This window comes from Eurosta solidaginis, chromosome 3, assembly GCF_040869045.1.
Source record: "Eurosta solidaginis isolate ZX-2024a chromosome 3, ASM4086904v1, whole genome shotgun sequence".
Lineage (NCBI taxonomy): Eukaryota > Metazoa > Arthropoda > Insecta > Diptera > Tephritidae > Eurosta > Eurosta solidaginis.
Window position 1 is genome coordinate 84417731 of NC_090321.1, and position 12908 is coordinate 84430638.

Genomic DNA, 12908 nt, shown 5'->3' on the forward strand with positions numbered 1-12908 from the left:
GTGGTAGTTGTATAGGTGGTCGTCTTTTCGAGATATCGCCATAAAGGTGGACCAGGGGTGACTCTAGAATGCGTTTGTACAATATGGGTATCAAATTAAAGGTATTAATGAGGGTTTTAAAAGGGAGTGGTGGTAGTTGTATAGGTGGTCGCCTTTTCGAGATATCGCCATAAAGGTGGGCCAGGGGTGACTCTAGAATGCATTTGTACAATATGGGTATCAAACGAAAGGTGTTAATGAGTATTTTAAAAGGGAGTGGGCCTTAGTTCTATGGGTGGACGCCTTTTCCAGATATCGCCATAAAGGTGGACCAGGGGTGACTCTAGAATGCGTTTGTACAATATGGGTATAAAAAGAAAGGTGTTAATGGGTATTTTAAAAGGGATTGATCCTTAGTTCCATAGGTGGACGCCGTTTCGAGATATCGCTATAAAGGTGGATCAGGGCTGACCCTAGAATTTGTTTGTACGATATGGGTATCAAATTAAAGGTATTAATGAGGGTTTTAAAAGGGAGTGGACCTTAGTTCTAAAGGTGGACGCCTTTTCCAGATATCGCCATAAGGTGGATCAGGAGTGACTCTAAAATGCGTTCGTACAATATGGGTATCAAATGAAAGGTGCTAATGGGTATTTTAAAAGGGAGTGATCCTTAGTTCCATAGGTGGACGCCGTTTCGAAATATCGCCATACAGGTGGATGAGGGGTGACCCTAGAATTTGTTTGTAAGATATGGGTATCAAATGAAAGGTGTTAATGGGTATTTTAAGAGGTAGTGATCCTTAGTTCCATAGGTGGACGCCGTTTCGAGATATCGCTATAAATGTGGACCAGGGGTGACCCTAGAATTTGTTTGTACAATATGGGTATCAAAAGAAAGGTGTTAATGGGTATTTTAAAAGGGAGTGATCCTTAGTTCCATAGGTGGACGCCGTTTCGAAATATCGCCATACAGGCGAATGAGGGGTGACCCTAGAATTTGTTTGTAAGATATGGGTATCAAATGAAAGGTGTTAATGGGTATTTTAAGAGGTAGTGATCCTTATTTCCATAGGTGGACGCCGTTTCGAGATTTCGCTATAAATGTGGATCAGGGGTGACCCTAGAATTTGTTTGTACAATATGGGTATCAAAAGAAAGGTGTTAATGGGTATTTTAAAATGGAGTGATCCTTAGTTCCATAGGTGGACGCCGTTTCGAGATATCGCTATAAAGGTAGATCAGGGCTGACCCTAGAATTTGTTTGTACGATATGGGTATCAAAGTAAAGGTATTAATGAGGGTTTTAAAAGGGAGTGGGCCTTAGTTCTATAGGTGGACGCCTTTTCGAGGTATCGCAATAAAGGTGGACCAGGGGCGACTCTAGAATGCGTTTGTACAATATGGGTATCAAATTAAAGGTATTAATGAGGGTTTTAAAAGGGAGTGGTGGTAGTTGTATAGGTGGTCGCCTTTTCGAGATATCGCCATAAAGGTGGGCCAGGGGTGACTCTAGAATGCGTTTGTACAATATGGGTATCAAAAGAAAGGTGTTAATGGGTATTTTAAAATGGAGTGATCCTTAGTTCCATAGGTGGACGCCGTTTCGAGATATCGCTATAAAGGTGGATCAGGGCTGACCCTAGAATGCGTTTGTACAATATGGGTATCAAATTAAAGGTATTAATGAGGGTTTTAAAAGGGAGTGGGCCTTAGTTCTATAGGTGGACGCCTTTTCGAGGTATCGCAATAAAGGTGGACCAGGGGTGACTCTAGAATGCGTTTGTACAATATGGGTATCAAATTAAAGGTGCTAATGGATATTTTAAAAGGGAGTGATCCTTAGTTCCATAGGTGGACGCCGTTTCGAAATATCGCCATACAGGCGAATGAGGGGTGACCCTAGAATTTGTTTGTAAGATATGGGTATCAAATGAAAGGTGTTAATGGGTATTTTAAGAGGTAGTGATCCTTATTTCCATAGGTGGACGCCGTTTCGAGATTTCGCTATAAATGTGGATCAGGGGTGACCCTAGAATTTGTTTGTACAATATGGGTATCAAAAGAAAGGTGTTAATGGGTATTTTAAAATGGAGTGATCCTTAGTTCCATAGGTGGACGCCGTTTCGAGATATCGCTATAAAGGTAGATCAGGGCTGACCCTAGAATTTGTTTGTACGATATGGGTATCAAAGTAAAGGTATTAATGAGGGTTTTAAAAGGGAGTGGGCCTTAGTTCTATAGGTGGACGCCTTTTCGAGGTATCGCAATAAAGGTGGACCAGGGGCGACTCTAGAATGCGTTTGTACAATATGGGTATCAAATTAAAGGTATTAATGAGGGTTTTAAAAGGGAGTGGTGGTAGTTGTATAGGTGGTCGCCTTTTCGAGATATCGCCATAAAGGTGGGCCAGGGGTGACTCTAGAATGCGTTTGTACAATATGGGTATCAAAAGAAAGGTGTTAATGGGTATTTTAAAAGGGAGTGATCCTTAGTTCCATAGGTGGACGCCGTTTCGAGATATCGCTATAAAGGTGGATCAGGGCTGCCCTAGAATTTGTTTGTACAATATGGGTATCAAATTAAAGGTATTAATTAGGGTTTTAAAAGGGAGTGGACCTTGGTTCTATGGGTGGACGCCTTTTCCAGATATCGCCATAAGGTGGATCAGGGGTGACTCTAGAATGCGTTTGTACAATATGGGTATCAAATGAAAGGTGCTAATGGGTATTTTAAAAGGGAGTGATCCTTAGTTCCATAGGTGGACGCCGTTTCGAAATATCGCCATACAGGTGGATGAGGGGTGACCCTAGAATTTGTTTGTAAGATATGGGTATCAAATGAAAGGTGTTAATGGGTATTTTAAAAGGGAGTGATCCTTAGTTCCATAGGTGGACGCCGTTTCGAGATATCGCTATAAAGGTGGATCAGGGCTGACCCTAGAATGCGTTTGTACAATATGGGTATCAAATTAAAGGTATTAATGAGGGTTTTAAAAGGGAGTGGTGGTAGTTGTATAGGTGGTCGCCTTTTCGAGATATCGCCATAAAGGTGGGCCAGGGGTGACTCTAGAATGCGTTTGTACAATATGGGTATCAAAAGAAAGGTGTTAATGGGTATTTTAAAAGGGAGTGATCCTTAGTTCCATAGGTGGACGCCGTTTCGAGATATCGCTATAAAGGTGGATCAGGGCTGCCCTAGAATTTGTTTGTACAATATGGGTATCAAATTAAAGGTATTAATTAGGGTTTTAAAAGGGAGTGGACCTTGGTTCTATGGGTGGACGCCTTTTCCAGATATCGCCATAAGGTGGATCAGGGGTGACTCTAGAATGCGTTTGTACAATATGGGTATCAAATGAAAGGTGCTAATGGGTATTTTAAAAGGGAGTGATCCTTAGTTCCATAGGTGGACGCCGTTTCGAAATATCGCCATACAGGTGGATGAGGGGTGACCCTAGAATTTGTTTGTAAGATATGGGTATCAAATGAAAGGTGTTAATGGGTATTTTAAAAGGGAGTGATCCTTAGTTCCATAGGTGGACGCCGTTTCGAGATATCGCTATAAAGGTGGATCAGGGCTGACCCTAGAATGCGTTTGTACAATATGGGTATCAAATTAAAGGTATTAATGAGGGTTTTAAAAGGGAGTGGTGGTAGTTGTATAGGTGGTCGCCTTTTCGAGATATCGCCATAAAGGTGGACCAGGGGTGACTCTAGAATGCGTTTGTACAATATGGGTATCAAATTGAAGGTATTAATGAGGGTTTTAAAAGGGAGTGGTGGTAGTTGTATAGGTGGTCGCCTTTTCGAAATATCGCCATAAAGGTGGGCCAGGGGTGACTCTAGAATGCGTTTGTACAATATGGGTATCAAATGAAAGGTGCTAATGGGTATTTTAAAAGGGAGTGATCCTTAGTTCCATAGGTGGACGCCGTTTCGAAATATCGCCATACAGGTAGATGAGGGGTGACCCTAGAATTTGTTTGTAAGATATGGGTATCAAATGAAAGGTGTTAATGGGTATTTTAAGAGGTAGTGATCCTTAGTTCCATAGGTGGACGCCGTTTCGAGATATCGCTATAAATGTGGATCAGGGGTGACCCTAGAATTTGTTTGTACAATATGGGTATCAAAAGAAAGGTGTTAATGGGTACTTTAAAAGGGAGTGATCCTTAGTTCCATAGGTGGACGCCGTTTCGAGATATCGCTATAAAGGTTGTTCAGGGCTGACCCTAGAATGCGTTTGTACAATATGGGTATCAAATTAAAGGTATTAATGAGGGTTTTAAAAGGGAGTGGGCCTTAGTTCTATAGGTGGACGCCTTTTCGAGGTAACACAATAAAGGTGAACCAGGAGTGACTCTAGAATGCGTTTGTACAATATGGGTATCAAATGAAAGGTGCTAATGGGTATTTTAAAAGGGAGTGATCCTTAGTTCCATAGGTGGACGCCGTTTCGAAATATCGCCATACAGGTGGATGAGGGGTGACCCTAGAATTTGTTTGTAAGATATGGGTACCAAATGAAAGGTGTTAATGGGTATTTTAAGAGGTAGTGATCCTTAGTTCCATAGGTGGACGCCGTTTCGAGATATCGCTATAAATGTGGATCAGGGGTGACCCTAGAATTTGCTTGTACAATATGGGTATCAAAAGAAAGGTGTTAATGGGTATTTTAAAAGGGAGTGATCCTTAGTTCCATAGGTGGACGCCGTTTCGAGAAATCGCTATAAAGGTGGATCAGGGCTGACCCTAGAATGCGTTTGTACAATATGGGTATCAAATTAAAGGTATTATTGAGGGTTTTAAAAGGGAGTGGGCCTTAGTTCTATAGGTGGACGCCTTTTCGAGGTATCGCAATATAGGTGGACCAGGGGTGACTCTAGAATGCGTTTGTACAATATGGGTATCAAAAGAAAGGTGTTAATGGGTATTTTAAAAGGGAGTGATCCTTAGTTCCATAGGTGGACGCCGTTTCGAAATATCGCCATACAGGTGGATGAGGGGTGACCCTAGAATTTGTTTGTAAGATATGGGTACCAAATGAAAGGTGTTAATGGGTATTTTAAGAGGTAGTGATCCTTAGTTCCATAGGTGGACGCCGTTTCGAGATATCGCTATAAATGTGGATCAGGGGTGACCCTAGAATTTGTTTGTACAATATGGGTATCAAAAGAAAGGTGTTAATGGGTATTTTAAAAGGGAGTGATCCTTAGTTCCATAGGTGGACGCCGTTTCGAAATATCGCCATACAGGTGGATGAGGGGTGACCCTAGAATTTGTTTGTAAGATATGGGTACCAAATGAAAGGTGTTAATGGGTATTTTAAGAGGTAGTGATCCTTAGTTCCATAGGTGGACGCCGTTTCGAGATATCGCTATAAATGTGGATCAGGGGTGACCCTAGAATTTGTTTGTACAATATGGGTATCAAAAGAAAGGTGTTAATGGGTATTTTAAAAGGGAGTGATCCTTAGTTCCATAGGTGGACGCCGTTTCGAGATATCGCTATAAAGGTGGATCAGGGCTGACCCTAGAATGCGTTTGTACAATATGGGTATCAAATTAAAGGTATTATTGAGGGTTTTAAAAGGGAGTGGGCCTTAGTTCTATAGGTGGACGCCTTTTCGAGGTAACACAATAAAGGTGAACCAGGAGTGACTCTAGAATGCGTTTGTACAATATGGGTATCAAATGAAAGGTGCTAATGGGTATTTTAAAAGGGAGTGATCCTTAGTTCCATAGGTGGACGCCGTTTCGAGATATCGCTATAAAGGTGGATCAGGGCTGACCCTAGAATGCGTTTGTACAATATGGGTATCAAATGAAAGGTGCTAATGGGTATTTTAAAAGGGAGTGATCCTTAGTTCCATAGGTGGACGCCGTTTCGAAATATCGCCATACAGGTGGATGAGGGGTGACCCTAGAATTTGTTTGTAAGATATGGGTACCAAATGAAAGGTGTTAATGGGTATTTTAAGAGGTAGTGATCCTTAGTTCCATAGGTGGACGCCGTTTCGAGATATCGCTATAAATGTGGATCAGGGGTGACCCTAGAATTTGTTTGTACAATATGGGTATCAAAAGAAAGGTGTTAATGGGTATTTTAAAAGGGAGTGATCCTTAGTTCCATAGGTGGACGCCGTTTCGAGATATCGCTATAAAGGTGGATCAGGGCTGACCCTAGAATGCGTTTGTACAATATGGGTATCAAATTAAAGGTATTATTGAGGGTTTTAAAAGGGAGTGGGCCTTAGTTCTATAGGTGGACGCCTTTTCGAGGTAACACAATAAAGGTGAACCAGGAGTGACTCTAGAATGCGTTTGTACAATATGGGTATCAAATGAAAGGTGCTAATGGGTATTTTAAAAGGGAGTGATCCTTAGTTCCATAGGTGGACGCCGTTTCGAAATATCGCCATACAGGTGGATGAGGGGTGACCCTAGAATTTGTTTGTAAGATATGGGTACCAAATGAAAGGTGTTAATGGGTATTTTAAGAGGTAGTGATCCTTAGTTCCATAGGTGGACGCCGTTTCGAGATATCGCTATAAATGTGGATCAGGGGTGACCCTAGAATTTGTTTGTACAATATGGGTATCAAAAGAAAGGTGTTAATGGGTATTTTAAAAGGGAGTGATCCTTAGTTCCATAGGTGGACGCCGTTTCGAGATATCGCTATAAAGGTGGATCAGGGCTGACCCTAGAATTTGTTTGTACGATATGGGTATCAAATTAAAGGTATTAATGAGGGTTTTAAAAGGGAGTGGACCTTGGTTCTATGGGTGGACGCCTTTTCCAGATATCGCCATAAGGTGGATCAGGGGTGACTCTAGAATGCGTTTGTACAATATGGGTATCAAATGAAAGGTGCTAATGGGTATTTTAAAAGGGAGTGATCCTTAGTTCCATAGGTGGACGCCGTTTCGAAATATCGCCATACAGGTGGATGAGGGGTGACCCTAGAATTTGTTTGTAAGATATGGGTATCAAATGAAAGGTGTTAATGGGTATTTTAAGAGGTAGTGATCCTTAGTTCCATAGGTGGACGCCGTTTCGAGATATCGCTATAAATGTGGATCAGGGGTGACCCTAGAATTTGTTTGTACAATATGGGTATCAAAAGAAAGGTGTTAATGGGTATTTTAAAAGGGAGTGATCCTTAGTTCCATAGGTGGACGCCGTTTCGAGATAACGCTATAAAGGTGGATCAGGGCTGACCCTAGAATGCGTTTGTACAATATGGGTATCAAAAGAAAGGTGTTAATGGGTATTTTAAAAGGGAGTGATCCTTAGTTCCATAGGTGGACGCCGTTTCGAGATATCGCTATAAAGGTGGATCAGGGCTGACCCTAGAATTTGTTTGTACGATATGGGTATCAAATTAAAGGTATTAATGAGGGTTTTAAAAGGGAGTGGACCTTGGTTCTATGGGTGGTCGCCTTTTCGAGATATCGCCATAAAGGTGGGCCAGGGGTGACTCTAGAATGCGTTTGTACAATATGGGTATCAAAAGAAAGGTGTTAATGGGTATTTTAAAAGGGAGTGATCCTTAGTTCCATAGGTGGACGCCGTTTCGAGGTATCGCTATAAAGGTGGATCAGGGCTGACCCTAGAATGCGTTTGTACGATATGGGTATCAAATTAAAGGTATTAATGAGGGGTTTAAAAGGGAGTGGTGGTAGTTGTATAGGTGGTCGCCTTTTCGAGATATCGCCATAAAGGTGGGCCAGGGGTGACTCTAGAATGCGTTTGTACAATATGGGTATCAAAAGAAAGGTGTTAATGGGTATTTTAAAAGGGAGTGATCCTTAGTTCCATAGGTGGACGCCGTTTCGAGATATCGCTATAAAGGTGGATCAGGGCTGACCCTAGAATTTGTTTGTACAATATGGGTATCAAATTAAAGGTATTAATTAGGGTTTTAAAAGGGAGTGGACCTTGGTTCTATGGGTGGACGCCTTTTCCAGATATCGCCATAAGGTGGATCAGGGGTGACTCTAGAATGCGTTTGTACAATATGGGTATCAAATGAAAGGTGCTAATGGGTATTTTAAAAGGGAGTGATCCTTAGTTCCATAGGTGGACGCCGTTTCGAAATATCGCCATACAGGTGGATGAGGGGTGACCCTAGAATTTGTTTGTAAGATATGGGTATCAAATGAAAGGTGTTAATGGGTATTTTAAAAGGGAGTGATCCTTAGTTCCATAGGTGGACGCCGTTTCGAGATATCGCTATAAAGGTGGATCAGGGCTGACCCTAGAATGCGTTTGTACAATATGGGTATCAAATTAAAGGTATTAATGAGGGTTTTAAAAGGGAGTGGTGGTAGTTGTATAGGTGGTCGCCTTTTCGAGATATCGCCATAAAGGTGGACCAGGGGTGACTCTAGAATGCGTTTGTACAATATGGGTATCAAATTAAAGGTATTAATGAGGGTTTTAAAAGGGAGTGGTGGTAGTTGTATAGGTGGTCGCCTTTTCGAAATATCGCCATAAAGGTGGGCCAGGGGTGACTCTAGAATGCGTTTGTACAATATGGGTATCAAATGAAAGGTGCTAATGGGTATTTTAAAAGGGAGTGATCCTTAGTTCCATAGGTGGACGCCGTTTCGAAATATCGCCATACAGGTAGATGAGGGGTGACCCTAGAATTTGTTTGTAAGATATGGGTATCAAATGAAAGGTGTTAATGGGTATTTTAAGAGGTAGTGATCCTTAGTTCCATAGGTGGACGCCGTTTCGAGATATCGCTATAAATGTGGATCAGGGGTGACCCTAGAATTTGTTTGTACAATATGGGTATCAAAAGAAAGGTGTTAATGGGTACTTTAAAAGGGAGTGATCCTTAGTTCCATAGGTGGACGCCGTTTCGAGATATCGCTATAAAGGTTGTTCAGGGCTGACCCTAGAATGCGTTTGTACAATATGGGTATCAAATTAAAGGTATTAATGAGGGTTTTAAAAGGGAGTGGGCCTTAGTTCTATAGGTGGACGCCTTTTCGAGGTAACACAATAAAGGTGAACCAGGAGTGACTCTAGAATGCGTTTGTACAATATGGGTATCAAATGAAAGGTGCTAATGGGTATTTTAAAAGGGAGTGATCCTTAGTTCCATAGGTGGACGCCGTTTCGAAATATCGCCATACAGGTGGATGAGGGGTGACCCTAGAATTTGTTTGTAAGATATGGGTACCAAATGAAAGGTGTTAATGGGTATTTTAAGAGGTAGTGATCCTTAGTTCCATAGGTGGACGCCGTTTCGAGATATCGCTATAAATGTGGATCAGGGGTGACCCTAGAATTTGTTTGCACAATATGGGTATCAAAAGAAAGGTGTTAATGGGTATTTTAAAAGGGAGTGATCCTTAGTTCCATAGGTGGACGCCGTTTCGAGATATCGCTATAAAGGTGGATCAGGGCTGACCCTAGAATGCGTTTGTACAATATGGGTATCAAATTAAAGGTATTATTGAGGGTTTTAAAAGGGAGTGGGCCTTAGTTCTATAGGTGGACGCCTTTTCGAGGTATCGCAATATAGGTGGACCAGGGGTGACTCTAGAATGCGTTTGTACAATATGGGTATTAAATTAAAGGTATTAATGAGGGTTTTAAAAGGGAGTGGTGGTAGTTGTATAGGTGGTCGCCTTTTCGAGATATCGCCATAAAGGTGGGCCAGGGGTGACTCTAGAATGCGTTTGTACAATATGGGTATCAAAAGAAAGGTGTTAATGGGTATTTTAAAAGGGAGTGATCCTTAGTTCCATAGGTGGACGCCGTTTCGAGATATCGCTATAAAGGTGGATCAGGGCTGACCCTAGAATTTGTTTGTACGATATGGGTATCAAATTAAAGGTATTAATGAGGGTTTTAAAAGGGAGTGGACCTTGGTTCTATGGGTGGACGCCTTTTCCAGATATCGCCATAAGGTGGATCAGGGGTGACTCTAGAATGCGTTTGTACAATATGGGTATCAAATGAAAGGTGCTAATGGGTATTTTAAAAGGGAGTGATCCTTAGTTCCATAGGTGGACGCCGTTTCGAAATATCGCCATACAGGTGGATGAGGGGTGACCCTAGAATTTGTTTGTAAGATATGGGTATCAAATGAAAGGTGTTAATGGGTATTTTAAGAGGTAGTGATCCTTAGTTCCATAGGTGGACGCCGTTTCGAGATATCGCTATAAATGTGGATCAGGGGTGACCCTAGAATTTGTTTGTACAATATGGGTATCAAAAGAAAGGTGTTAATGGGTATTTTAAAAGGGAGTGATCCTTAGTTCCATAGGTGGACGCCGTTTCGAGATAACGCTATAAAGGTGGATCAGGGCTGACCCTAGAATGCGTTTGTACAATATGGGTATCAAAAGAAAGGTGTTAATGGGTATTTTAAAAGGGAGTGATCCTTAGTTCCATAGGTGGACGCCGTTTCGAGATATCGCTATAAAGGTGGATCAGGGCTGACCCTAGAATTTGTTTGTACGATATGGGTATCAAATTAAAGGTATTAATGAGGGTTTTAAAAGGGAGTGGACCTTGGTTCTATGGGTGGTCGCCTTTTCGAGATATCGCCATAAAGGTGGGCCAGGGGTGACTCTAGAATGCGTTTGTACAATATGGGTATCAAAAGAAAGGTGTTAATGGGTATTTTAAAAGGGAGTGATCCTTAGTTCCATAGGTGGACGCCGTTTCGAGATATCGCTATAAAGGTGGATCAGGGCTGACCCTAGAATGCGTTTGTACGATATGGGTATCAAATTAAAGGTATTAATGTGGGTTTTAAAAGGGAGTGGACCTTGGTTCTATGGGTGGACGCCTTTTCCAGATATCGCCATAAGGTGGATCAGGGGTGACTCTAGAATGCGTTTGTACAATATGGGTATCAAATGAAAGGTGCTAATGGGTATTTTAAAAGGGAGTGATCCTTAGTTCCATAGGTGGACGCCGTTTCGAGATATCGCTAGAAAGGTGGATCAGGTCTGACCCTAGAATGCGTTTGTACAATATGGGTATCAAAAGAAAGGTGTTAATGGGTATTTTAAAAGGGAGTGATCCTTAGTTCCATAGGTGGACGCCGTTTCGAGATATCGCTATAAAGGTGGATCAGGGCTGACCCTAGAATGCGTTTGTACAATATGGGTATCAAATTAAAGGTATTAATGAGGGTTTTAAAAGGGAGTGATCCTTAGTTCCATAGGTGGACGCCGTTTCGAGATATCGCTATAAAGGTGGATCAGGGCTGACCCTAGAATGCGTTTGTACAATATGGGTATCAAATGAAAGGTGTTATTAGTATTTTAAAAGGGCGTGGGGCTTAGTTCTATAGGTTGACGCCTTTTCGAGATATCGCAAAAAGGTGGACCAAGGGTGACTCTAGAATGTGTTTGTACGATGTTGGTATCAAATTAAAGGTATTAATGAGAGTTTTAAAAGGGAGTGGTGGTAGTTGTATATGTGAAGGCGTTTTCCAGATATCGACCAAAATGTGGACCAGGGTGACCCAGAACATCTTCTATTGGAAACCACTAATTTATTTATATATGTAATACCTGCCAAGTTTTCAATGGTTTTTTATTTCGCCCTGCAGAACTTTTTCATTTTATTCTACTTAATATGGTAGGTGTCACAACAATTTTATAAAGTTTTTTCTAAAGTTATATTTCGCGTCAATAAAACAATCCAATTACCTTACCATGTTTCATCCCTTTTTTCGTATTTGGTATAGAATTATGGCATTTTTTTCATTTTTCGTAATTTTCGATATCGAAAAAGTGGGCGTGGTCATAGTCAGATTTTTTTCATTTTTCATACCAAGATAAAGTGAGTTCAAGTTAGCACGTGAACTAAGTTCATTAAAGATATGTCGATTTTTGCTCAAGTTATCGTGTTAACGGCCATGCGGAAGGACAGACGGACGACTGTGTATAAAAACTGGGCGTGGCTTCAACCGATTTCGCCCATTTTCACAGGAAACAGTTGTCGTCATAAAATCTATGCCCGTACCAAATTTCAAAAGGATTGGTAAATTTTTGTTCGACTTATGGCATTAAAAGTATCCTAGACAAATTAAATGAAGAAGGGCGGAGCCACGCCAATTTTGAAATTTTCTTTTATTTTTGTATTTTGTTGCACCACTGTTGCACTGTAGTTGAATTTTCACATAATTTACTTATATACTGTAAAGATATTAAATTTTTTGTTAAAATTTTACTTAAAAAAAAAAAATTATTTTTAATTATTATTTCTCCGATTTTGCTAATTTTTATTAAGCATACATATATTAATAGAGGTAACGTTCCTGCCAAATTTCATCATGATATCTTCAACGACTGCCAAATTACAGCTTGAAAAAATTTTAAATTACCTTCTTTTAAAAGTGGGCGGTGCCACGCCCGTTGTCCAAAATTTTACCAATTTTCTATTCTGCGTGATACGTTCAACTCACCTACCAAGTTTCATCGCTTTATCTGTCTTTGGTAATGAATTATCGCACTTTTTCGGTTTCTCGAAATTTTCGATATCGAAAATGTGGGCGTGGTTATAGTCCGATATCGTTCATTTTAAATAGCGATCTGAGATGAGTGCTCAGGAACATACATTCCAAATTTCATCAAGATACCTCAAAATTTACTCAAGTTATCGTGTTAACGGACGGACGGACATGGCTGAATAGAATTTGTTTTCGATACTGATGATTTTGATATATGGAAGTCTATATCTATATATACATGTACAACCAACCGTTATCCAATCAAACTTAATATACTCTGTGAGCTCTGCTCAACTGAGTATAAAAATACTTTGAAATTTGAACGATTTTAAGCATCTATGTGAATGATATTGGAATATTTTTTAAACAAAATTTTGCTGGCTGGGTACTGTACTTTACTCTAATATACTATGCCTCTCGTAAGAGGCTACTAAAATAA

General features: G+C 40.7%; 1 protein-coding gene across 8 annotated transcripts in view; it reads right to left on the reverse strand.

The window, feature by feature from the left end:
• Window positions 1–12908, reverse strand: part of LOC137244078 (major facilitator superfamily domain-containing protein 6) — a 113973-nt gene that overhangs the window by 99263 nt on the left and 1802 nt on the right. The window lies entirely within an intron of this gene.